Source organism: Oryctolagus cuniculus, chromosome 2 (assembly GCF_051225735.1).
Source record: "Oryctolagus cuniculus isolate XC-2025 breed Fujian yellow rabbit chromosome 2, ASM5122573v1, whole genome shotgun sequence".
Lineage (NCBI taxonomy): Eukaryota > Metazoa > Chordata > Mammalia > Lagomorpha > Leporidae > Oryctolagus > Oryctolagus cuniculus.
Window position 1 is genome coordinate 47,969,923 of NC_142868.1, and position 25,705 is coordinate 47,995,627.

General features: G+C 50.5%; 2 long non-coding RNA genes across 5 annotated transcripts; one reads left to right on the plus strand and one right to left on the minus strand.

Annotated features, from left to right (window-relative positions):
- Positions 1-1,413: 1,413 nt before the first annotated feature.
- On the minus strand, positions 1,414-24,687 carry LOC108175689 (uncharacterized). Of its 2 annotated transcripts, XR_016229906.1 has the most exons (4): positions 24,553-24,674; positions 21,114-21,173; positions 11,741-11,782; positions 1,414-2,180 (listed from the first exon to the last, which is right to left on the minus strand). It is a non-coding gene; the product is annotated as an uncharacterized LOC108175689 (long non-coding RNA). The 2 variants fall into 2 exon arrangements; XR_016229905.1 differs by lacking the exon at positions 21,114-21,173 and having other exon boundaries at positions 24,553-24,687.
- LOC127490260 (uncharacterized) lies at positions 6,435-24,400 on the plus strand. 3 transcript variants are annotated; one of them, XR_016229904.1, is made up of 4 exons: positions 6,439-6,761; positions 7,058-7,350; positions 9,071-9,174; positions 11,538-22,358. It is a non-coding gene; the product is annotated as an uncharacterized LOC127490260 (long non-coding RNA). The 3 variants fall into 3 exon arrangements; XR_016229903.1 differs by lacking the exon at positions 11,538-22,358 and adding an exon at positions 22,687-24,400 and having other exon boundaries at positions 6,435-7,350; XR_007918117.3 differs by having other exon boundaries at positions 6,437-7,350.
- Positions 24,688-25,705: the final 1,018 nt, after the last annotated feature.

Sequence of the window (25,705 nt, forward strand, 5' to 3'; positions counted from 1 at the left end):
CTCTTTGGATCCCAGCCAAGCAGTGAGGGAAACAAACACTTCCCTGGCCTTGGTCTATCACCCTTGCCTCTGATTCTTGCCCCAGGCCCAGCTGCCTGCAATCTCTGAGTGAGTAACCAGATAGTAACCCAGGGGGAGGCGGAGCTGAGGCTACTCAGACAGGAAGTAACTCTTTCCTCCAAGCGCCAGCGACTCAGCACATTCCAGACCTGCCCCGGCAATAACAACATCCCTAATCGCCAGCATTCGTGGTACCCACTCTGCATGTACTTAATTGTTAAATAAGCCTGACTTCAGCACAGGAAACCCCCATTTGACAGAATGAAAAACACAAAGGCACAGAGAAGTTTATTCATTTGCCCCTGGTCACCCAGCTTGTAAACTGTGGAGCCAACGTTTGAATCCCGGCACTCTTGACTCTGGAGAGTGTTAGGCAGAATAAAGGCTGAGTGGTTTCAGTGAGTTCTGTTTTTTTCAAACAATGGGATTTTTTTCTTAAGCTTGAATAGTAAACATTCATTTCATATATTTTAGAAAAGAGATAACTCTTCCAAAGCATGTAATCTGGGACAGGTATTTGGCCTAGCAGTTAAGATGCCGGTATCCCGCTTGGGTGTGCTAGGGTCAACACCTGCTCTGGCTCCTGCCCCGGGGTGCGGACCCTGGAAGCTGTATGATGGCTCAAGTCATTGCGTTCCTGCCAAATACGTGGGAGATGGGGATGAATTTCCTGGCTCCCAGCTGTCATGGGCATGTGGGGAGTGAACCAGCAGATTGGACGTGTGTGTGAGTGTGTGTATGTGTGAGTGTGTGAAACTGTATCAATGTAATTAAAAAAAAAAAAAAAACAAACTAAAAATAAGCAAGCCACATAATCCTACCAGAAGAGATAACCACTGTGAACATATTGGGGTCTTCCTTTCTAGTTGCTTCTCCATACTTAAATCTTTGAACTTAGTTGATATAATGAAGAGAGTCTCTATTCTCTTCAGAAAGCGGCATCAACAGCCGACCTTGACGTTATCTACACCTGTGCCACTGTTTTCTCCAGGTCTCTAAAGTACTCCTGTGAAATGACACAACAGAAAGGCCGGTGTGAATGTACAACAATGATGTCACTTGACACGCACGCCAGCCGCCATCCTGCCATGTGGCACCTGCCACGCGGCACACACATCACCTCTGGGGCAGCTCGAACAGGCGGGAATCTTGATCCTGCTGATGAGGAACCTGAGACTGCGGATGTGGCCTCTTCACTTGCATGACTCAGTGCTAAAGCCCTCTGGAGAGACCTGGGAAGACAGGTGTCCACATGGGCCGACCGTGGGGTGTCACAGCCCACTTCACCCCGAGCAGAGCAGGAAGTTTGTGTTGCATCCACTCTCAGCTTAAATAGAATATTACAAAAACCAGTGACAGTCACACATGAATTTTATTGAAAATGAGAGGCAAGGCAACCCATCGGGACCAATACTCCTGACCAGAGTGCAGCCCCCAACAGCGAGTTACACAGCTTTTTATAGTATTCTGTCCACTAGGGCTCTCAATTTTGGACCTCTGGTATGCAGAGAACAACGAAAAAAAAAAACAGAATATGGTTGTAAGATAACAGTTAAAAATAACAAACCGGGGAATAATAACAAACCCAAGGTATGATTGTAAGATAACAGTGCAGGGCGCATTTCTGTCAACTTAGGCAGAACACTCAGGTTGTGTCCTTTCTCAGTTCTTTGGAATTTGGGCCAGCATAGTTTTGCAAGATACACCCTTAGCCTTTAGCAAGCAAAGCTAATATGTACAGAAGCAAGAATCTGCAATTAGCTTTTAGCACCACTCACTCCATTTTGATTTTGACTCTACAGTTTGGACAATGGCAGAAGCGTTGGTCAGTTCAGGGAGTGTAGGGCACTGAACAGGGGGAGGAGAGCATGGTACCCAGTCAGAGTGGAGGAGAGCGAGGTCGGAGTCCCTGCAGGAAGAGGGTACACAGGGAATCGGGTCCCAGTAATAGTGAGGAGACTGACAGTGTGTGTGTGTCGGTGGGTGCTGGACCACAAGCGTGCAAAGGACAGCACCACACGGCAGCAAGGCTCCAGGGGCAGTGGGAGGCGGTGGCGTGCAGAGGGAGGGCTCACAAAGCAGCCACTTCACAGACGCTGTGGGCTGGCTTCGATGTCTCCCTGTGAGAGGAGGGGGTTACAAATAAGGAAAGGAGGAAATTGGAATGGATTCTGTAGTGCTTGATTGGTATCGGGGGTATGGGTGTAAATTCATTATTTTTACTAGTACAGGTGGATATAAAAATAAACATAGATGTAATATATGAATGTCTGAGAATACTTCAAAAAGTTTTGGATAATGGATTTAAAAGACAAATTCCTTTTGGAACAAAAACAAATTTGAAAGCCATGTATAGAAGGGGTTTTCAAAAAGTTCATGCAAAGTCTTTTTAAAAAATATTTATTTAATTATTTGAAAGGCAGAGTCACACAGAGAAAGAAGGAGAGGCAGAGAGAAAGGTCTTCCATCTGCTGGTTCAGTCCCCAGATGGCTGCAAAATGGACAGGGCTGTGCCAATCTGAAGTCAGGAGCCAGGAGCTTTTTCCGGGTCTCCCACATGGGTGCAGGGGCCCACGGACTTGGGCCATCTTCTGCAGCTTTCCCAGGCAGAGAGCTGGATCAGAAGTGGAGCAGCCGGGACTTGAACTGGTGCCCATACAGGATGCAGGCACTGCAGGCAGAGGCTTAACCTTCTAGGCCTCAGCATGGGCCCTGACTTTTTTCTTTAACTCTATTTCCCATGAGTGTTTTTGCAGTATCCTTGTGCATGCTAAATAAAGCTCTGAGGTATGAGGCCATGTCAGTTCAGTAAGATACTCTCAAAACAGGAAAAGAGAGGAAAAACAGGTATTTCTGCTTTACTTTCACTTTTCTGTTTTTAATTGCTTTCCAAAGACAGAAGAACTAACACATCTAAGGTCACCTAACTACTTAGCAGCAGGATTCAAACCCAAGCCCAGAAACTGTGTTCTCCATCCCACTTCATTTCAAGTTGGTCCACCCTGGGGACAGGGAAGCTGGGGCTGGGAGTCCTGTGTCCCCTCCCTCTTTCCACAGAATCCAGCGGAATCAAGGCCCAGGCTCGGGTTGTCCTTGGAGCTGGAGGAGAGGCAGGAAGGGCAAGCTGAGCGAGTGGGCACTACGTAAGGAAAACTGGGCTACTGCATGATGACGTCCTAACAGACACGCCTCTCTTGATGTAGCTGGACTCAAAAACTGGCCCCAGCACCCCGACCCGCCATGCCTTGTCGCAGCATGACGTCTGCCACTCCCGCTGTAAACTGATGGGCTGCACCCCCCTGCCCTCCACAGTCTAGGCTGCCCTGGAGCCTGGTACTAACCAGCTGGATTCATGGCAGAAGTGACAGCATGGGACTGACTCCTAGGCTCAAGCATCTGCTTCGGTCCCAGTGGAAAGCTGCTGCCATGCGGGTGAGGAGTCTGGCCCAGGAGGAGGACAGAAAGTCTCCCGGAAGGAGGACTGACTCCAGGGCTGTAACTGACAGGCAGCTCCCACCCACAGCAGCCACAGAGCGAGGTCCCCCTAACAACAACACAGCAAACCCTGAGCCAGCCCGGAGGGCAGATTCATGAGCCGATTAGCAGTTGTTGTTTGAAGTCCTTGAGTTTTGAGAGGTGGAGGTTATTATACTGCAAAGACATTTAAAAATGTTTGCTAAAGCCAACTCCGTTTTACAGCCCAACTGTCATGTGTTATTATAAAATAGACTCACTGTCTGTTCTCCATCTTACCAAGTATGTGTCTGGTTATCCCAGCTTAGCTTGGGCCAGGGCCCCAGGAAGGGGTGGAGGTAAATGTTCCCAGGGAGAAGGAAATGAATTCAACCCACCACAGTAACACCTGTTCGTATAGAAGGAGAGCCTGAAGTACACGCAGCGCTGTTTTCAGTGCTGTCGGAACACAGAGAGGGATCTCACAGCATCTCTGCCACCAGGAAACTCAGGTTCCGATAGGGAGTTAAGATGTAAATTTAAAACAGTGGCTGGCAACTCGAGATCCCCTGTAAGCGTGTGAAGCGACTCCCAGTGCTGAGGTCAGGGGAGGACTGAAAAGGAGGTGGGACTTGAGCTAGACCCAGAGCTCGGGAAGGAATGATTGTGGTTGGGGGCGGCCTTCTGACTTAGGTACAAAACCGTAAATGAGCCTGCTGGGGAGAGGGGCAGGGGAACGCTGAGAACAGTGAGGGGCAGACAGACACGGGCGTGGTCAGACGGAGTCGGGGTCTCGGGAGCCGGCTGACATACATTGCTGCCTGCAGGGTTCGTTTAGGGTGTTTCAGCAGCACGTGAGCTGACCCTGGCGAAGCTTGCTCAGCACCGTGCGCTGTCACCTTTGCATCTCTAGGAGTGAGCCTGTCAGTGAAGCAGGGCCCGTCTGCAGCCGGCAGCAAGGCTGGGCAGGCTCAGAAAAGCTAGGCTGACTACTGCCCTCCAAGGAGGGAAGGAGCACACTTGCTTGCCTTCACAGTCCCGTCCTGTTGCTCACCCCTGACCGTTCCGTCCATCATGAGCCTTCTTAAATCACTGTGCAACGTCTGGCACCAAGGGAACCTTCCCCTGGCCTGGCCAACAACCGGGGCCTCCCCAGGGCTACACCTCTCCTGAAGAACCAGCCACCCCCCGTGCCGCCAGGCTGCCCCCTGGCTCCCCGTGTTGCTCCAGCCACGCTGGGGGTTTCCCATCATTCCAAAGCCATGCAGGGAGCCGTGCAGTCATCCCAATCCACAGAAATGACAGTGCCACCACCAGATGACTCAGGTGCTGAAGGAGCTATTTAAGGCTGCACCTGCCCTGAGGGAGGCGAAACAGCCAGAATCCTTCTCCCAGGTGACCTATGGAGAAACTGAGTCAGAACAGTGCCCCGCCAGGGAGTTCTCACACTTCAGTGACACGGCAAGGTCAAAACTCCACAAAGCGGTGTGCCCTCAGCCACATCACCCCTGTCTGCACCGAGTCCTGGACACCATGCTGGCTGCTTCCAACAGTTTTGCCTGCAGGTGGATCCCACGTGTCTCTCAAACCCTATTATGCTCTGGCCATTAAAAATGGAACCCTGAATGCAACATAGACTTCAAATCGAGCAATTCTGGCTGAGGATGGTTCTATCTACAGAGGAGAGAGACAGCCATTACATGTGTCTGTGTGTGTCTTTCCACCTCTATTGTGATAAGAATCCTTAACAAATAATCAACTTTGATTATTAATGTAGATCCAGCCTGTAAGGGGTTTAAGATTTATATATTTATTTGAAAGATAATGTTAGAAAAGAGAGGTGGGTGGGGGACTCCTTCATCTGCCTCATATGGCCTTAACCACAGAAGCCAGGTCTTCCACGTGGGTGCAGGCGCCCAAGCGCTTGGGCCATTTCAGCTGTTTTCCCATGCGTGTTAGCAGGGAGCTGGATCGGGAGCGGAGCCGCTGCGACTTGGACCGCGCTCCTGCGGGCGTTAGCGCGTCGCAGACCAGGGCTTAACCGGCTACGCTCTGCAAATTCACTTCCTTCCTCCAGGAAGGAAGCGGCCTCAGTTTAATAAAGCAGCACTATGCTGGGCCCGGCACTACCCAGACTCCCGTGCACTCCAAACCTTCCCAACACTAGGCTCCCGCCTGGTGTGCAGGTGAGGACACGGGGCCTCCTTGCTAGGGCCCGCAGGGCACTGAGTGCGAGAGAGAGCCTGGTTGGGCCGACAGCGGCGCTAACTCTCCCGCGGGCCCTGCGCCTCCGTCCTGGAGCCCAGCAAGCGCGAGCCCCGCTCCGCACCTCAGGCCTCAGCCGCCAGATCGCCCAGCCCGGTGCTCCAAACTCTGGGTCAGAACCCTAAGAGCTGCCTCTCTCGCGGGGCCTTCGGGCGACCCTGACCTCAGTCCTGTTCCACCGCCCGGCCGGGCACCCAGCGGGTCCTCGCTGGGGATCACCAGAGACCTCTCCCGGAGCCGGCGCGCCAGCCTCGACCCTGACACCGCGGAGCCGGGCCAGGGCGGCGGGAGGGTCGGGAAGACCCGGCAGGACCCGCACCGCCTGCGCGCGGCCCCGCGCCTCCCAGCTCCGAGGCGCACTGGCTGGGCGCTGCCCCTTTTCCAGCCCCTCTCCCGGAGCTCCGCCTTCCCCCTAGTGAACCAGGTTTCGTCAGGGTCGCCATCTCCACCGGCACGGAGGGTTCCAGGCCTCGGCCCTCGCTAAGGGGCGGCGCCCAGGCCCCCCTCGCTCTCCCCTCTCCGTTCCTCCCTCTTTCAGCTCTCCCTCCCACCCCTCCCTCCTTCTCCCCTCTCCCACTCCTGGTGACGCCGCCCTCTGTCCCTCTGGGCCTCCTAGTGGCCCCGCCCCTCCCCTTCTAACCCCCACCTGGTCCCTCCCCTCCCACTTGGGGACCCCACTCTCCCTAGCCTCCCCTTAATTCCCCTCCCGCTCCTGGGGACCTCGCGCCACTGTCCTCGTCCCTCCTCCCCTCCCACCATCCCCATCCCCGAGGCAGACCCCTTCTGGGGACCCCCCCACTCCCCTCAACGCCCCCTTCCCACTCCTGGGGACCCCACCCTGTGCCCACCCCCGCCCCCTGCAGCCCCTCGCACCGCACGTCACCGCTCGTCCCACCTCCGGCCCAGCCAATCGGTCGTCTGCTCAGCTCCTGGCCCGCTTCCCTCGGGAAACGCGTGGCCGGAGACGCACCGTCGAGTCCCGGGTAGGGAGTAACCGCACGGGGTGGGGGCCGCTCCGGGTGCAGAGGGGACTAGAGGATGGGGTGGGAGAGGGCCACACATCCCTCGTTTAGCAGATATGGGCCAGCTCGCATTAGCCACGTGTTATAGCACGCTGGGACTCGGACCACGCTTCCTAGAGATGGCCTCACCCGCTGAGACCGAGCTGGGCGAGGGCAGCGTGGAGGGGCGCGGCGACGCGCCCGAGCTGGGGGCTGCGCCGTGGGTCTCAGAGCCAAACCCGAGCACGCTGAGGCACAAGGGGACGTCTCCCTGTCAGCCCCGGGTGCGGGTGCGTGCACTCCTCTTTTCCAGTGTGGCTGGTTGCGGAGAGGAAAAACAGGAAGGCGGCTTGGACGGAGGCCCAGTTGTGGGAGAGGATGTTCCGATGGCGCTGGGGGGCTGGGGGCGCCGTGGCGCCTAGCCTTCTGCGGCGAGAATTGCATTCTTCAAAGAAAGCCAAAGATAGAAAAGCCTTGGGAGCTCTGCTGGAAAGGCACTCGCCTGCGAGGCCACATTCCCGGGCTCCGAGCCGCAGGCCACCCCCGAACAAAAGGCCCCGAGAAAAGACAGGTAAACCTGAGTCCCTTCGCCTGGGACCACTATCTCTGGCTGGCTGGCTGCAGGCTGCAGGGCTTCAGACCCGACCTCTTAATTCCCAGCCCGACTGGCTTTGCCTCCGCCCCGCCCCTGTCCCCGCCCTCTCCCCCTCCCCTTCCAGTCACACCCCCTCCTTAACCCCTTCACTGCCTCCTGTTTCTCTTCAACACGTGTCCTGTTAAACCTGGAGGTGTCTGTCAGTCACTGGATTTGCCACAACAACAGATTCTAATCCGGTTGGTCCAGGGGAGGGGTCCAAGTTTCTAACGGGGTTCCACGTTCCACTGGCCGTGTTCTGTGGAGGGCACTTTCAATGGAGTCTACCGTACACACTGTAAAGTGCCAGTGCCGTAGCTTTCATGTGTTTCTTGGTTTTCTTCCTTCCACCTGGGTGGTAGAGGTTTGGTCTGTTTTGTTGGCTGCTATATCCTCAGCACCAGAACAGGCCCTGAATATAGCAGGGGCAAGGCGCTACTGACTCAATGAAGGAGAGCAGGAGTGAATGAATTAGAAACAAAAAAGAAAGCAGTGGTGTTAAATCTACGATTACACAAAGCAAAATTCAAAGTGAAAATTATGAATGAAATGAAAGTTTGTTATATTTCTTAAAGGGACAGTTAAAGTCACAGCCCTTAGGTCCTGCAGAGCAATGATATCAAAATATTCAAGTAAAAGTGTCCCAAAAAAGGAAAATGACAAATACTGAATCACCTCTAGAAACTTTAACTCTTCTCTCTTGAACACATCTCACAAGCAAAAATGGGGCCACCTTTTCGCCTAGCAGTGCAGGTACCCTCATTCTACATCAGAGTACCAGGATTCAATTCCCAGCTCTGGCTCCTGACTATAGCTTCCTGTAGTGCAGACCAGGAGAGGCAATGGTGATGGCTAAGTGATTGGGTTCCTGCCACCCATGTGGGAGACCTGCATTGAATTCCAAGCTGTGGCCCTTGGCCAGTGTGGGCATTTGAGGAATGAAGCAGCGGATGGGAGTTGGTTGGGTGTTCTGTCTTTGTCTCTCTGCCTCTCAAATAAATAAAATTTTAAAGGTTTTATTTATTTATTTGAGAGGTACAGCTACAGACAGAGAGACAGAGGGAAAGGTCTCCCATCTGTTGGTTCAATCTCCAAATGGCCTCAACAGCCGGAGCTGGGCCAATCTGAAGCCAGGAGCTTCTTCCAGGTCTCCCATGCAGGTGCAGGGGTCCAAGCACTTGGGCCATCTTCTACGGCTTTCCCAGGCCATACCAGAGAGCTGGATCAGAAGAGGAGCAGCCTGGATATGAAATAGCACCCATATGGGATGCTGGCACCGCAGGTGGAGGCTTATCCTACGAAGCCACAACGCTGGCCCCGATAAAATGCATCTTAAATAACCAAGTCATGTAAAAGACTTTAAAAAAATAATAGATCTTATTTAAGAGTTGTACATTTCTTCTTTGGTATTATCAAATACACATAACACAAAATTTACCATTTAAACCATTTTTAAAGTTCATCAACATGTAACACAATTACAGTGTCCATCTCTGGAACTTTTTCCCTTCTCCAACTGATGATACTCTACCCATGAGACAGACCTCTCCTCCCTCTGCCCCTCCTGCTTCCTCTCTGAATTGGGCTACTCTGGGTGCAATCATACAGCATTTCTTTTTGGTAACTGGCTCACTTTACCTAACTTAATGTCTTCCAGGTTCACCCACGTTGGACTGTGTGTCTGGATTCCACTCCTTTCTAAACTCGGAATAGTGTTCCAGGGCTCAAGCCTCCTGACAGTCTTTGGCTCCTGGCAGCTGGGTAGGTCTGGCTTCCGGGTAGGTACGTAAAGCTACTCATGCAACCAGTCCCTCCCCAGGGTTGACTCAGGAGGTATGAGTCCAGCTGAGTGGGGAGGGGGATCCAGGTAGCCTGCCCGGAAAACATCCAACACCAAGATGCCCATGGGAGGAGACACAGGATGTTGGATTGTTCGAGGTTTTTTTTCATTATTTAGTGTTGTGGGGCACACAGATTAAAAACACAGCCAGACCTTGAGGTCAAATTAGGAGACTTTATTAGCCAGCTGGCGACCCTCTCACAGAGCAAGTCTGGAGAAGACAGCCTCAAGTTGCAGTGGTGGGAGGTTTTTTTTTTTTTTTTTTTTTTTAAAGGGCAAAACCTCTTCTTATCGGTCATCTGTGTGGGCTTGTACAAGCAGAAAGCAAGCATACGTAAGCCAGAAGCAGTTAGCCAGTCAGCCAGTGTTTTTTTTTTTTAACTTTTTTTCTTTAAAAAAAATGTAACTATTCAGTTGTTCCTGGTCAAAGTCGGGCTTGGTGCCACCTGAGTTATCCTGTGGCTGCAGCCGGGAGAAGGCAGGGGAAGCATAGTCTGGTGGCCTTGGCCATTATCGAGCAAGCAGAGGTACAGAAGCCAGGAATAGGCCAGTTACAAACCAACATTTATTTTTTATGAAAAACAGGCCCTGATTTTAAAACAACCAAACAAAATAAGCTATAGTCTATAACCACCCGGGCATGCTATACATTGTAGACAATTTAAACTTTTGAGTCACCTATCACATTTAGTAGAATGTATCTGAGAAGCAAAGAGACAGACAGAGCCATCCCATCTACTAGTTCATTCCGCAAGTGCCTGCAACAGCGGGAACTGGACCAGGCCAAAGCAGGGAGCCAGGAACTCAGTCTAGGTCTCCTCTGTGGGCAGCAAGCACTCAACTTCTTGAGCCATTGCCTGCTGCCCCCCCGGATGCATTAGCGGGAAGCCAGATCAGAAGCGGAGGTGGCAGGATGTGACTCAGCACTCCAATATGGGGTGCACTTTTAATAAATCACATTCACGAGAATTTCTCAGGTTCTGCTTCTAACGACTTGATCTAAGATGCTATGTTTTCCACAAATAAAATTCAAAGGGCAGAGCATGCATGGGAAACCATAAATCAGCAGCTAATCTCCAGATTTAATTTTTTTTAAAAGATTTGTTTATTCATTTGAAAGTCAGAGTTACAGAGAGAGGGAGAGACAGAGACAGAGAGAGAGAGACAGAGAGAGAGAGAGAGATCTTCCATCTGCTGGTTCATATCCCAGAAGGCTGCAACAGTTGGGACTGGGCGAGGTGGGAGCCAGGAGCTTCATTCTAGTCTTCCACAAGGGCGTAGGGGCCCAAACACTTGGGCCATCTTCTACTGCTTTCCTAAGCCATCAGCAGGGAACTGGATTGAAAGTGGAGCAGCCGGGGGGCCATGGCTGCCGCTTGCAGTGCCAGCATCCCATATGGGTGCCAGTTCAAGTCCTGGCTGCACCACTTTCCATCCAGCTCTCTGCTATGGCCTGGGAAAGCAGTGGAGGATGGCCCCATGTGCATGGGAGACATGGAGGAAGCTCCTGGCTCCTGGCTTTGGATAGGCTCTGCTCCAGCCATTACAGCAAATTGGAGAGGGAACCAGAAGATGGAAGACCTCTTTCTCTCAATCTCTGCCTCTCTCTGTGTAACTCTGACTTTCAAGTAAATAAATAAATATTAAAAAAAAAAACAAACAAACAAACAAACAAAAAACAGAAAGTGGAGCAGTCAGGACTTGAACTGGTGCCCATATGGATGCTGGTGTCGCAGATGGTCGCTTGACCTGCTATGCCACAACAACAGCCCCTTTAGATTTAATTTTCTTTTTTTGACAGGCAGAGTTAGACAGTGAGAGAGAGAAAGGTCTTCCTTCCGTTGGTTCACTCCCCAAATGGCCGCTATGGCTGGCGCGCTGCGCCGATACGAAGCCAGAAGCCAGGTGCTTCTCCTGGTCTCCCTTGTGGGTGCAGGGCTCAAGGACCTGGGCCATCCTCCACTGCACTCCCGGGCCACAGCAGAGAGCTGGACTAGAAGAGGAGCAACTGGAACAGAACTGGTGCCCCAACCGGGACTAGAACCTGGAGTACCGGCGCCACAGGCGGAGGATTAGCCTAGTGAGCCACGGTGCCGTCCTAGATTTAATTTTTTAAAAAGAGTTACTCAACTGTGGACGCTCCCTCAGCAGCAGGCTGTTGGGGATGCCCTATTGAGGGGCATCCTGATCATCATATGGCTGCCTGGGGGTGCATTTCCTGTCCCTGAGTTGGTTAGCTGCTGTTACAAGGAAGGAATAGACATTGGTCCGTCTGTTCTCACAGGAGAGAAAGAGAAGAGCTACAAGAGTCTGTTTGGGAGGGACACAGAGAAGAGCCGGCTTCCTGCTTGTCCCTTGAGGGCAGTGAACTGAGCAGTGTGGGAGCCGCAGTGTGCCCGGTCCATTCCCCAAGCATCACAGGGCAGCTGAGAGCTTCCAGCAGATAGAAGACCTCTCTCTCTCTGCCTGCACTGGCCAGTGGCTTACCTGACTCATGTAGTGAGTATGTTCTGTTTCCAGTGTAACTTCCTAAAAAGCGACATGAAAGGAGACGTTGAAACTCCATTAGGGAAAATGATCCTTTTCCTTTTAGAGACCAGACTGTGCTGTTAATATAGTTGAATTCAAAGACAGTAAAAGGTAAAAATTAGCCAGTCCCACCCAAATGACTACCACCCAAATTCCAACTGAGAAGACCTACTGGGATTTGTGCCCAATAAAAAGCTGCCCATGCACTGTTCTCAGGCTCACCCAGCCGATTTTCTTTCTTTTCTTTTCTTTTTTTTTTTTTTTTAAGATTTTATTTATTTATTTGAGAGGTGAGTTACTGACAGAGAGAGGGAGAGACGGAGAGAGAAGTCTTCCCTTTGCTGATTTACTCCCCAAATGGCTGCAACTGTCGGAGCTGGGCTGATCTGAAGCCTGGAGCCCCTTCCGGGTCTCCCACATGGGTGCAGGGGCCCATCTTCCTCTGCTGACCCTGGCCCTCAGCAGGGAGCTGACCTACCTGATTTTCTAGCGTGAGAGTGAATATGAAGCTCTGACACCACTGTCTGTGCGTTCGGTTCCTGGCTCTGCCCTGGGCGACTGGGAGGCCTTGCCTCAGTGACCTCACTTGGCAAAGCAAGGGCTCGCTTGTTAAAAGAAGCATCAATATATGGGATAGACTGAGAAATAGTGTCCAACTCGTGCCGAGGGCTCATACACGTGAACTCCTTATCGTAATGAAGTGGTGGCTCATTCCATGAGGGTCCTGGGTCTCCACTCCAAGCTCTTAAACACAAGGCTTATGGCTGTCTCTGAGGTCCTCCCTAGATCTGAAATTGGGTTCATGATGTACTCACAGCAAGTTTGAGCTCATCACCGTGCCAAGTTCTGTCCTATAATTGCCGCCAGGACATCGTCCTCATTTATTCATAAGACCTACGCATCCCCATCAGCCAGAAGACATTGAACCAGGGATTTGTTTCAACAAGCAGCAAAGTCAGGGCTGTTGCTCATTTAATGACGAAACAAGAGGAGCATAGGGATATGCTATGGTTTGGACTTGGGTATGCCCCTAAACCTCCTTTTTTACGCCCACCTAGCATCGGGTGCTTTGTTACAGCAGCACAAAAGGGACACAGACAGAACAAAACTTTGAACGTCTCTCTGTGTCTCCTTCCAAAGAATTTAAGTCCTTACCAGGGATGAATTCTTGCCACCTAGCTGGGACCATGGCAGCCAGGCCATGCAGCTCCTCAGCTCTTGCTGAATGTGGAACCTGAGGGCTAGTCCCAGGACCCCTGCTCGTCTTAATCCACATTCTCTTCTCCAGTGTCTCGTCCCATGACATGTGCTGACATCCCATCTATTACAGTGCTCACAGCTCCCAAATTAACATGTGCATCCCCGGCCCCGCCCTTGAACCCCAGGTCTGTACTCAGCTGCCTGCTGGCTCTTCCGCTGGGTGCCCACCAGGCATTCCAAGTGCCAGATAGGAAAGGAGCTGTTGCTTTCTACAACCCCTTGCCTGGGCATCAGTAAATGACACCGGTGTGCACTCAGGGTTCTCCCCAGAAAGCAGGGAGTCATCAACTCCCCCAGGCTGTCTTGTTGGCTCCATCTCCAGAATTTATCCCAGATGACTGTACTCCACCTCCGTCCTTGCCCCCACTCCGATGCAAGCCAGGCCTATTACAACAAACTCCTCACCCATTCTCTGCTTCTACTCTTTCCAGTAAGGGATGCATTCTTCCCGTGGCAGCCAGGATGATGGCTTGAGGACCTAGTCCATTCCCTCCCACGCTAGAAGCTCAGTGATGAGACCCCTTACTCTCAGAATAGACACGAAAATCCTCAGGATGGCCAACCTGGTGTTACCTTACTCCTGTTCCTCCATCTTGTCTTTTTTTTTTTTTTTTAATGTTTATTTGCAGTGACTTGAAAGGCAGAGTGACAGAAAGAGAGAGAGGAGATATCTTCATCTACTGGTTTACTCCCTAAATGCCCACAACAGCCAGGGCTCGGTCCGATCAAAGCCAGGAGCCCAGAACTCCATCGGGGTCTCCACTTTGGTGGCAGCAGCCCAAGCATTTGAGCCATCATCTGTTGCCTCCCTGAAACAGGGGTGCTGGGGCTGGAAGCAGGCACTGCAGGAGGGGAGGAGGCATTCCTGGTCCTCAGTCAAGTAGGGGACTAAGGGGCCTGGCAGATGTGACTCAGGTAAAGACTCTGAGATGGGGCGCAGTCCTCAGTTATCCGGGAGGACCCTGTTCACTGCAAGTGCTTCTCTCTCTAAGCCAGAGGTAGAGGGAGGCGGACACACACGGAGAATGTGTGCAGACGGAGGCAAAGGCAGGGGTGATGCAACCACAAGCCAGGGCCTCCTGGAGCCACCAGAAGCTGGAAGAGTCAAGGAAAGCACCATCCCTAGGGCCTCTGGAGAGAGCACAGCCCTGCTTACACTTGGATTTCAGACTTCAAGCCTCCCAAACTGTGAGGAAGTCAAGTTCCTGTTGTCTTAAGTCTGTAAGCTTGTGACGGTATGTTCGGCAGCCACAGGAAGCTAACACACACCCATAAGCCAGGCTTGTTGCTGCCTCAGGGCCTTTGCACTGCATTCCTTGTCAGTCTCACACCTCTGCATAGCTGTCTTCAGATGCCAGTATAAGTTTAGGCCTTCTCCCCTCACGGAGACGTTCTCGGGTCCCATGACATCTCCTGCAAGGCCCTTATCCCTCTACGACATCCCCCTATAAATGTTCTCCATTCCACATATCACTGATATTTTCTTACAAATTCTCTTATTGCTGTTATCACTGGTATCTTACCATCAACAAACAAATTAGACATAAATACAGCAAGGGGTAGAATGCCTTCGCCTTTTTCCATACGTGTCTGCGCCTGCTCTAGTCCACGTGCGCAGGGGGTTTTTCGTCTTGTTCAAGGCTGGACCCCCAGTGTCTGGGGCACTGCTGTGCGAGTTCTCATTGTTCTGCCAAAGCAGAATTCTACTGACACAGGGGCTTCAGCAACAAAAATTTACCCTCACGGCCCTAGAGGCAGGGAGCGCCCATGGAAGCCCCCGGTGGATTCTGTTCCTTCTCAGGCCGCCCCTTGTGGCTTTCTAAGGGGCTCCTTCCTGCTGTGAGCTCACGTCGCCTTTACTCTGTGCTGCTGCTCCCCTGGTGTCTCTGCAGCGCCGGCATCCCATATGGGCACCGGTTCGAGTCCCGGCTGCTCCTCTTCCGATCCAGCTCTCTGCTGTGGCCTGGGAAAGCAGTGGAAGCTGGCCCAAATGCTTGGGCCTCTGCACCCATGTGGCAGACTGGGAAGCTTCTGGCTTTGGATCAGCCCAGTTTCATTTTGGCCATTTGGGGAGTGAACCTAATCTCATCTTTTAAGGGCACCGTTCAGAGTGGGCTAGGTCACACTGATGGCCTTGGTCACACTGATGGCCTTGGTCACACTGATGGCCTTATGTGAACATGAGCCCCTTTTTAAAGACCTAACTCCTGTTTTAATCACACCCCGAAGGACTGGAGGCAGGACTGCGGCAGGACTTCCGGCAACTGCCCAACACAGTGGCAACCAAGACGCTGTTGTGTGAATGGTGGATCTATGGGTGTGACAATAGAATGACATCCTGGAAAACCAAAAAAGAAAACTCCAGTGGGCAGCAAACGAAATTGTGTTGCACCTCACTAGAATTAAAAAACAAAACCAAACCAAGAATCCGACAGTGAGGTGCCATCATGCGCCTGAGAAATGGCCAGGGTCGCAGGGAAGGGACAGCAGCCACCTGGGGGAGTGCACACATGTGGAAGCTTTCGTTTCTTTTTCTTCTTTCTTTTCTTTTCTTTTTAAGATGTATTTATTTACTTCAAAGGCAGAATGACAGAGACAGATCTTCCATCTGCTGGTTCACTCCTCAAACATTCACAACAGCCAGGGCTGGGCCAGGCAAAAGCCAGGAGCCTGGAACTCCAGCTGGGTCTCCCACAGGATGGCAGAGGCCCAAGGACATGGGACATCTTTGCTGCTTTCCCAGGCTGTAAGCAGGGAGCTGGATCAGAAGAGGAGCAGTCGGGATTCGAACCGGCACCCATTTGGAATGCCAGTGTTACAGATGCTGCTTAACTCACTACACCACAGTGCTGCCCCTAAGCTTTTTCATTTCATTTCATTTTCAGTCCTTGGAACACACCTTCTCCAAGGCACCTTAGCATGGTGTTCTTTTCAAAGTACAGTGTTCCGCTGGTGGGCAGGTGGCCTTCGAGAAGTGACTTGAAAGCTAATTGTTAGTCAAGTGCGGAGGGAGAGGGGAGTGAATGGGGCAGAAAGAACAGTCTGTATGAAGGGTGCACCGTGCCTGCAAAAGAGCAGGCGGGGAGGCCCCCGGCCAAGCTGCCCATCAGACCAAGCGTGAACGTACTCCGTCCTAGGCCCCGACCATTCTACCATCTACCACACCTAGTGCATCACCCCGCGTTCATTTTCATGACCTAAAATGATCAGTATTTACACAAGTTGTTCTTGTCCCCACTCAACAGGAGCAGGAGTTTGACCTCCACACTAGTGGCAGTCATAAGCCATCGGAGGAACTGAAGCAGGAAGAAGTATGGCCAGATTTGCATGTTGGAAACATGGCCCAGGCTGCCATGGGCAGACTCCCAGGAGGGGTAGCAAAGTGGAGGCAGCGAGGTCCATGGGGAGGCCATTGTATCCCCAGGCCAGGCCATAGTGGCCAAGCCAGGGGCCAAGGGAAGCACATGGAACATGGAGAAGCATGGGAGTCCGCGCCAACACACCTGGGGTACGTTAGACCTGGGGGAGAGGGGAGCAGGAAGTGGGGTGACATCCAGCTTGGGGCTAGAGCACTTGGATGGTGGTGCTATGTCCCCAGGAGAAAAGGAACCGGAGAAGGAGTCTGGGGACAAGAAGGTGAGTTCAAGGCCGGCACCGCGGCTCACTAGGCTAATCCTCCGCCTTGCAGCGCCGGCACACTGGTTCTAGTCCCAGTCGGGGCGCTGGATTCTGTCCCGGTTGCCCTTCTTCCAGGCCAGCTCTCTGCTGTGGCCAGGGAGGGCAGTGGAGGATGGCCCAAGTGCTTGGGCCCTGCACCACATGGGAGACCAGGAGAAGCACCTGGCTCCTGGCTTCGGATCAGCACGGTGCACCGGCCATTGGAGGGTGAACCAACAGCAAAGGAAGACCTTTCTCTCTCTCACTGTCCACTCTGCCTGTCAAAAAAAAAAAAAAAAAAAAAAAAAAGAAGAAGAAGAAGGTGAGTTCCATCTTAGAAGTGCTGAGTGTGAAGTCCTGAGACAGCCTCACAGAGAAGTCTCCAGTGCCTGTAGATACACTGTAGAAGGTCCTTTCTAAAAACCAGAGGCCAAAGCCAACAGTTGAGATGAGATTGCCCAAGAAGCGTGTTAGGCCACCCAGGACCTGTCCATCCAACGCCAACCTCATAGCTGCGGTCACTCAGCCCACAGCCACAGAAATCGGCAGAGATCATGTGGCCACCTAAATGTGGGCAGTCTTCCGTGTTTCGGGGTGTTCCAGCACCGTGGGAGCTGGGCACGGTCCCTGGGTAGGACTGATGCTGAGGGAAAGGCTAGCTCAAAGATCTAAGATCCCAAAAGTAAAGAAAGCGTCTTCTGTGGCTGGCCTTCCCCACTTGGTCTTCTTCTCTTTCCAACACTGGCACCACCTGCACTCCACTGGAAGGGGAACAATGTCTTTCTCTTAGTCAGATGTGTGGACAAACAATTTCCCAGAGGCTGATGCTGTGTCGTAGTAGGCTAAACCTCCACCTGTGGCACCGGCATCTCATATGGGAGCCGGTTCATGTCCTGGCTGCTCCTCTTCTGATCCAGCTCTCTGCTATGGTCTGGAAAAGCAGTGGAAGATGGCCCAAGTCCTTGGGCTCCTGAACCCACATGGGAGACCCGGAAGAAGATCCTGGCTCCTGGCTTCAGATTGGCCCAGCTCTGTTTTGGCCATTTGGGGAGTGGACCAGCAGATGGAAGACCTTTCTCTGTCTCTCTGTTGTAATTCTGCCTCTCAAATAAATAAATAAAATATTAAAAAAAATTTTTTCCCCAGTTCACCACTTTTGACTTCGTTCAGAGTATTTTTCATACATGAGGTTCTTTTAAAAAAATTATTTATTTGAAAGTCAGAGTTACGGGGGGCGGGGGGAGGAAGAGGGAGAGACAGAGAGAGAGATCTTCCATTTGCTCATTCATTCCCCAGATGGCTATAATAGCCAGGGCTAGGCCAGACCAAAGCCAGGATTTAGGAGCTTCATCTGGGTCTTCCATGTAGGTGCAGGGTAAATACTTGGGCCACATCCTCCACTGCTTTCCCGGGGTCATTAGCAGGGAGCAGGATGGGAAGTGGAGTAGCCTGGACTTGAACTGGCACCCATATGGGATATTGGCTTTCGTAGGCAGTGGCTTTACCCACTACACCACAGCATTAGCCCCAAGTTCTTTCAATAATCAAATTTAAGTCATCAGATATTTCCCTGGGGATTTTTGAAGTTAAGCACGGGGCTCCCAGCACGCAAGAAAACCCCCTTTCCTTTGTTCTTTGTGAATCAACGTGAAGATCATACAAGATCCAAAACCCACAGGACAAAACAGAATCAACAATTACCTTAGACCCAGCTTTTTATTTTCCGCAGCAGCCAGGTTATAGTTGGCTGCCCCTACTGATTTTCCTAGCGTTCAGCTTGTGTTTATTTTAGGAGTATTGTTGAGGTGCAGGTTATGGACATTGTGTCCTTTTTTTTTTTCAAACACCTCTCAAGAGGAGAACAATAAAGTTATCATAGACCAGAAGAATGCAGCTGGCTTGCTTTTCATTTTTTGGACTGTGTGAATGGATGTATTATATTATGTTTGTCCTCTTGCATCAGAAATTAGGATGCTCAGATATAATTTTTAACCCTGTTAACAAAGTATATCTTCATAAAGTTTGTGCTTGGGGATTAATATTTACTCTGCCTTTACATTTTTTTCTCCTTTGAAAAAATATTTATTTGAAACACAGAGTGACAGAGAAAGAAAGAGGGACAGAAGGAGATCTTCCATCTGCTAATTCGCTCCCCAAATACCTGCAACAGCTGGGGCTGGGCCAGGCTTATGCCAGGAACTAGGAACTTTATACCATCTCCCAGATAAGTGGCAGAGACACAAGTGTTTGGGCCATCATCCCTTGTTTCCTAGGTGCATTAGCAGGGAGCTGGATCAGAAGCAGAGCAGCCAGGACTCAAACAGACACTCTGCTAGGGGATGCAGGTGCCCCAAGAGGCTGCTCACCTGCCCAGCCACAGTGCCCACCCCCACATTTTTTCTTTCTTTCTCCTCCTTCCAGTTTATCTTTTAGTTTTATACTCATCCTCGAGAGGGAAGTGAGGAAGATAAAGAATGAGGGAGGGTAGGAGAGAGAGAGGGAATTATGGAAATGTGCACTTAACAATCAGCTTAATTATTTACATTACAGAATTAATTTAACTTCACCATGGGGTTTCCTTTGATCCCACACAACATTTACATTTTCATTTGCTTTATTAGAAAACAGTTCCCCTAGGCATAGTATATCTTCAACACTTCCACTGTATAAAGTGAATTCTATTTGTATTTCAAAATGGAGAAGGCCACAGAGTGCAGCGCATCACGGAGAACTCTGCTCCCTGTTGAATTTGGCCATTATTCAGGCCACCCGCCTCTAGTTTCACTTTATTCTGGCTGGCAAATGCTATTATGTCTGTGCTACAAGCCAGACTCAATTATCTTGCATGCCTATTTCTCATCTCACTGGGAAGAGGCTGAGACTCGGGAGTTTACAAGATCGCCTACAGGAACCCAGGAAGTCAATGGCAAAGCAGCTAAGAATTCCTGTCTCCACTCCCTGTGCTTCTGCCACCACATCGTGCTGAATCCTTCACTCCCACAGAATTCCAATTATACTCTCAGTGCTAATTAGCAAAAATATACACTTCACATCTATACAGTCTCTCTATGTCTTACAAAAAACTTTCAGATTTTTAGAGCATTTTGGATTTTCAGACTGGGAATGCCCAAGTTGTATGTACACACCATAGAATACTATTCAGCCTTTTTTTTTTTTTTTTAATTTATTTGAAAGGCAGGGTTATAGAGAGAGAGAGAAGGAGAGACAGAGAGAAATTTTCCATCCACTGGTTCTCTCTTTAAATGGCTGCAACTGTCAGAGCTGGGCCAGGCTGAAGCCAGGAGCTTCATCCAGGTCTTCCACGTGGGTGCAGGGGCCCAAGCATTTGGGCCATCTTCCATTGCTTTCCCAGACATTCAGCAGTGGAGCAGCCGGGACTCAAATCAGCACCCATATGAGATGCCAGCACTGCAGACGGTGGCTTAAGTTCCTACACTACAGCCTGGCCCCAAAGTAAATAAATACTTTAAAAAATTAAATGTAGAGGGCCAGTGCCGCAGCTCAATAGGCTAATCCTCTGCCTTGCGGTGCTGGCACACCGGGTTCTAGTCCCGGTCGGGGCGCCGGATTCTGTCCCGGTTGCCCCTCTTCCAGGCCAGCTCTCTGCTGTGGCCCGGGAGTGCAGTGGAGGATGGCCCAGGTGCTTGGGCCCTGCACCCCATGGGAGACCAGGAGAAGCACCTGGCTCCTGCCTTCGGATCAGTGCAGTGCACCAGCCGCGGCGGCCATTGGAGGGTGAACCAACAGCAAAGGAAGACCTTTCTCTCTGTCTCTCTCTCTCTGATTGTCCACTCTGCCTGTTAAAAAAAAATTGAATGTAGAATAATCACCACACTTTCCAGCAATCCCACTTCTGGAAATCTACCCAAATTAACTGAGAGCAAGATCTCAAAGAGATACATGCGCACCCATGCTCACTGCAGCAGTATTCACAACAGCTATGAGGTGGAAGCAACGCAAAGCTCCCACGATGCTTGAAAGGATAAACAAAACGTTGACTCCCCCAGATCCAAAATGCTAGGGACCGGAAGTGTTTCAGGTTGGGGAGATTTTTGGATTTTGAAATAACTGCATGTAGACTTTACTCGTTGAACATCCTTAAGCTAAAATCTGAAATCCAAATGCTCCAAAATCTAAAACGCTTTCTGTTTTGTTTTTTTTTTTCTTGCACAGTGCCTAATCTAAAATTTTGAGTGTCACATATGTGCTCCAAAAGTTTCCGATTTTTAGAGTATTTTGGATTTCCAGACTGGGAATGCCCAAGTTGTATATACACACCATAGACTACTGTTCAGCCTTTAAAAAAGAGAAGATCCCATCACCTGCTATGACATGGATGAACGTTGTAGACCTTATGCAAAGCAAAAGAAGCCAGTCACAGAAGGACACTTACATGAGATATCTAAAGCGGGCACCTGCACTGGAACAGAAAGTAGAAGAGTGGTCCCAGGGCCTGAGGGGAAGGGAGAATGGAGAGTTGATGTTCAATAAGTGTAGAGTTTGCAAGATGAAAAGTTCTAGAGATCCATTTCACAATACCAGGCTCATAGTTAACATTGTGATGTTTAGTTTTAGGTGACAAGTTGACTGGCTAAGGGTCACCTTCATAATCCATCACACATGACTTCTGGGTGTGTCTGTGGAGACACAGAAGAGATTGATGTGGGAGTCAGTAGACTGGGGAAGACCACCCTCTGTGAGGGTGGGAATCCTCCAATCAGTTGGGGGTTGCATACCGCAAAAGGTGATTTCCTTTCTCCCAAACCTGGGACATATTTTTGCTACATCGTTTGGCCATCTGAACTCCAGGCTAACTGACCTCTGGAGACTGAGGGTTGCCATCATCATCTGGGTCTGGAGGCTTTGAAGGACTTGGACCAAGTCACACTTCTGCCATCCCAGGGTCTCCAGCTTGTAGGCAGGCCTGTGGAAGACTTTCCAGGTGGCACAATCTCCTGAGCTAACTCCTCTAATAAGTCTTTCAAACGTGCGCACGCATGTGAGCACACACACACATGCACACACACATTGAGGCAGTGCTTTGAAAAATTCATGGAAAAATGAAATTAAAAGATGTTTGTTTTAGAGGCCAGCACTGTGGCACAGCAGGCTAAAGTCCTGCCTGAAGTGCTAGCATCCCAAATGGGCGCTGGCTCTAGTCTCAGCCGCTCCACTTCCAATCCAGCTGTCTGCTATTATCTGGGAAAGCAGTGGAAGACGGCCCAAGTCCTTGGGCTCCTGCACCCTCATAGGAGACCCAGAAGAAACTCCTGGTTCCTAGCTTCAGATCAGCTCAGTTCCAGCTGTTGTGGCCATCTGGGGAGTGAACCAGAGGATGGAAGACCTCTCTCTGTCTCAACCTCTCTCTGTAATTCTGTCTTTCGAACAAACCTTAAAAAAAAAAAAAGATGTTTGTTTCGGTGCAAAAAAATTTTTGAGATACATTTTCCATGAATTCCTTAATGTACCCGTGTGTGTGTGTGTGTGTGTGTGTGTCCTATTGGTTTTGTCTCTGGAGAATCCTGACAAATACATTACTGAGCAGTATACTAAAAATGGTTAAGATGATAAATTTCATGTTATGTGTGATTCATCACAGTTTGAAAACCACATGCAATAACAAACAAAAAACTCCACTTGTATGGTCCCAGAAAGACTAATTAATCTGCACCAATTCGAAACTCAAAATTTGACTTTCATAAAAAAGATTCACAAATTTGCAAATGTAAATTTCAAACAAACTAGATATTAAAGATTTTAACAGCCTCATTACCTGCCTAGTTGTATCCTAATTCAAACACTGAAAGGACTTTGCTCAGTAGCTTGATCATTTTGTGTAAGCCGTTGAGTCTGATGGGTACGTTTGTCCCAGGCTTGTCTGTCTGCCTGTCTGTCAAATGCCTTTCCCTGCCTTCACATTCACCAGTGCCTCTGCCCATTCTTTTTTTTTTTTTTTTTTTTTTCAGATTTATTTACTTATTTGAAAGGCGGAGTTATAGAGAGGCAGAAGCAGAGACAGACTGAGAGAAGTCTTCCATCCACTGGTTCACTCCCCAGATGACCACAATGGCCGGAGCTCTGTTGATCCAAAGCTGGGAACCAGGAGCTTCTTCCAGGTCTCCCATGCAGGTGCAGGGGCCCAAGGAGTTAGGCCATCTTCTACTGCTTTCCTAGGCCAAGGCAGAGAGCTGGATTGGAAGTGGAGCAGCTGGGACTCAAACCAGTGCCCATATGGGATAACAGCACTGCAGGTGGTGGCCTTACCTGCTATGTCACAGCGCCAGCTCCTACCTCTGCCCATTCTTGATGGGTATCCATCGTGTGAGCCAGAGTCCCAGGCACTGAGAGACCCTGGGGGTCTTCATACTAGGGGCTTGGAGGCCCCAAAAAGTGCTGGTATCCAGTCTGGTTCTAGGCACAGCCAGAGTCAGCTGAGTTGGCCAGGCCGGTGCTTCGGTGCAGGTGGGTGACACAGCATTGCTGTGAGCATGAGGAGGTGGTGCGTTCCTGGTCCCTGCAGCCGTAAAGTGCTGAAATCCGTCTGCTGATGTCCCTCTCCTGTTCACATCGTCCATCCGTACCACTTAAAGTCATTCACTGAGGCTTTTTGTAGGTGCTCAAGATGGAGGGATGACTGTAATCAGAACTCTGATTTCTCTAAAGCTCTGGTTGTCTTTGGTTCTCTGTGTGAACATGTGTATGTGTGTGAGCACACATGTCCGTGTGTAAGCAAGCACATGTTCGCGTGCGTGCATGTGTGTGTGTGTGTGTGTGTGTGTATGTGCGTGCATGCTCCCCGGAGCAGATTTCCGAGTACCAGCATAATCTGGCAGGCAAGTAAGCTGCCCTGGAGGTCGCTGGAAACTCTGTGTTTTGCAGGTGGAAGCCCCACCCTACACGAGGGTGGACTGTCCTGGGTGGAGGCTGAGCCTTTGGTGGGCAGGGCAGAGTGGCGAGCCCAGGGAGCGCCAGATTCCCGCAGTCAGGAGGAGCGAAGGCGGGGGAGGTGGGAAAGAAGCAGAGAGGTGAGCCCCACTCCACACAGCTGAGCCCAGCTAAGTCTATTTAAAAGATCATGGCCAAGTTTTCACTCTCCCAAGGAAGCAGGAATGATTTTGCATTAAACCTCGATATAATTTACCATATTAATATATAAAAGTGATTTCCATAGATGCAGAGAAAATTTAAAATAGAAGTCAAAGTTCATCCATGACAAAATGTTTTTTTTTTTTGCCAGAGTGTCTTGGCTTTCCATGCCTGAAATACTCTCATGGGCTTTTCAGCCAGATCGGAATGCCTCTAGGGCTGATTCTGAGGCCAGAGTGCTGTTTAGGCCATCCACCATTCTATGAGTCTGCTGAGTATCTCGCTTCCCATGTTGGATCACTCTCCCCTTTATTTATTCTATCAGTTAGTATTAGCAGGTACTAGACTTGTTTATGTGCTTCCTTTGACTCTTAGTCCTTTCATTATGATCAATTGTGAACTGAAATTGATCACTTGGACTGGTGAGATGGCATTGGTACATGCCACCTTGATGGGATTAAATTGGAGTCCCCTGGTATGTTTCTAACTCTACCATTTGGGGCAAGTCAGCTTGAGCATGTCCCAAATTGTATATCTCTTCCCTCTCTTTTCCTTTTGTTTTGAAAAGACACTTATATGTAAAGTTGACCTAAATAGGCTTATGTCATAATGCTGTTTTGGGCAATCGGTCCCTCTCCCCCCACTTCCCCATGGAAGATGCCCGCTCCCCACACCTCCCGGGAGTCGTCTCCCTCCACAGTTGCACAACGCCATACACAGCTACACACACACACACTTGTACTCACATGCCCGTGAGATGGACACTGATGCTAATCAAGTAATATTGTAGACTATTTGTGTTTTTCCCCCATCACACAGCACCTCGTGGACTTCAGCGCAGGGCACCTGATGGGGCTGGCGTTCTGTGCAGTGGCCCCTCAGCATTCCCTGGCGTGGAAGGAGGAGCTTGCCCAGCCGTCCGCTCCCGGCAGCCTCCGCTCGTGTCCGTGTGAGGCCTCCAGAAACAACGCTGATAAACATCCCGTACTCCTATCAGACTTGGACTTTGTCCCTGTGGAACTGAGTGCCTGGAGCCTGACCCCAGGCCAAAGGACACACGTGTGTGTTACATATTAATAATGTGCCAGATTGTTGCCCGAAGGCCCTCACACGGGCCACTTCCACCAGCGCTTATGCAGCCCACTTTTCGTCTCATCCCACCCAGCAGTTTATTTTTGTAAAGGTTTATTTTTATTTATTTGAAATGCAGAGAGAGAAACAGGGAGACAGAGAGAGATCTTTGATCTGCTGATTCACTTGCCAAACAGCTGCAATGGCCAGGGCTGGGCCAGGTGACAGCCAGGAGCCTGGAACTCCATCCAGGTCTCCCACAGGCATGGCAGGAACCCAAGGACTTGGGCCATCTTCTGCTTCTTTTCTAGGTGCATTAGCAGGGAGCTGGATTGGAAGTGGAGCAGTCAGGACTCGAACCAGCACTCACAGGGGATAACATACTCCTATGGGTGTTGCAGGTGGCAGCTTAGCCTGCTGTGCCACCACACCAGCCCCCAAATCAGGACTTCTGAGTGGAGAGAGCAAAGCAAATATATTTGTCTATTCGCAATCCCAGTAACACGACGGCAGAGATGTGTTTCCTAAAGGCAGAAAGGAATCCACAAATGGCATTGTACTGCAGACACTGGATGGAGAGAGTCATTCTATAGCTTTGTGTATCTTTTTTGTGTGTCCAAAATACTGCACTGTAAAGACACTGGAGAGTGTACACCCACACGGCGGCACAGCAGGCAGCCCTAACAATGCAGTGCTGCTGTGCACACCGCAGATCAACCTTGCAAACACGCTCCCTGGAGGAAGCCAGGCATGTTGCAGTCTGTGCGCTCTCCCGGGGGAGGAGGCCCCATGCCAGGTGGGAGCTCTGCCTGACTAGGGCACTCCCTC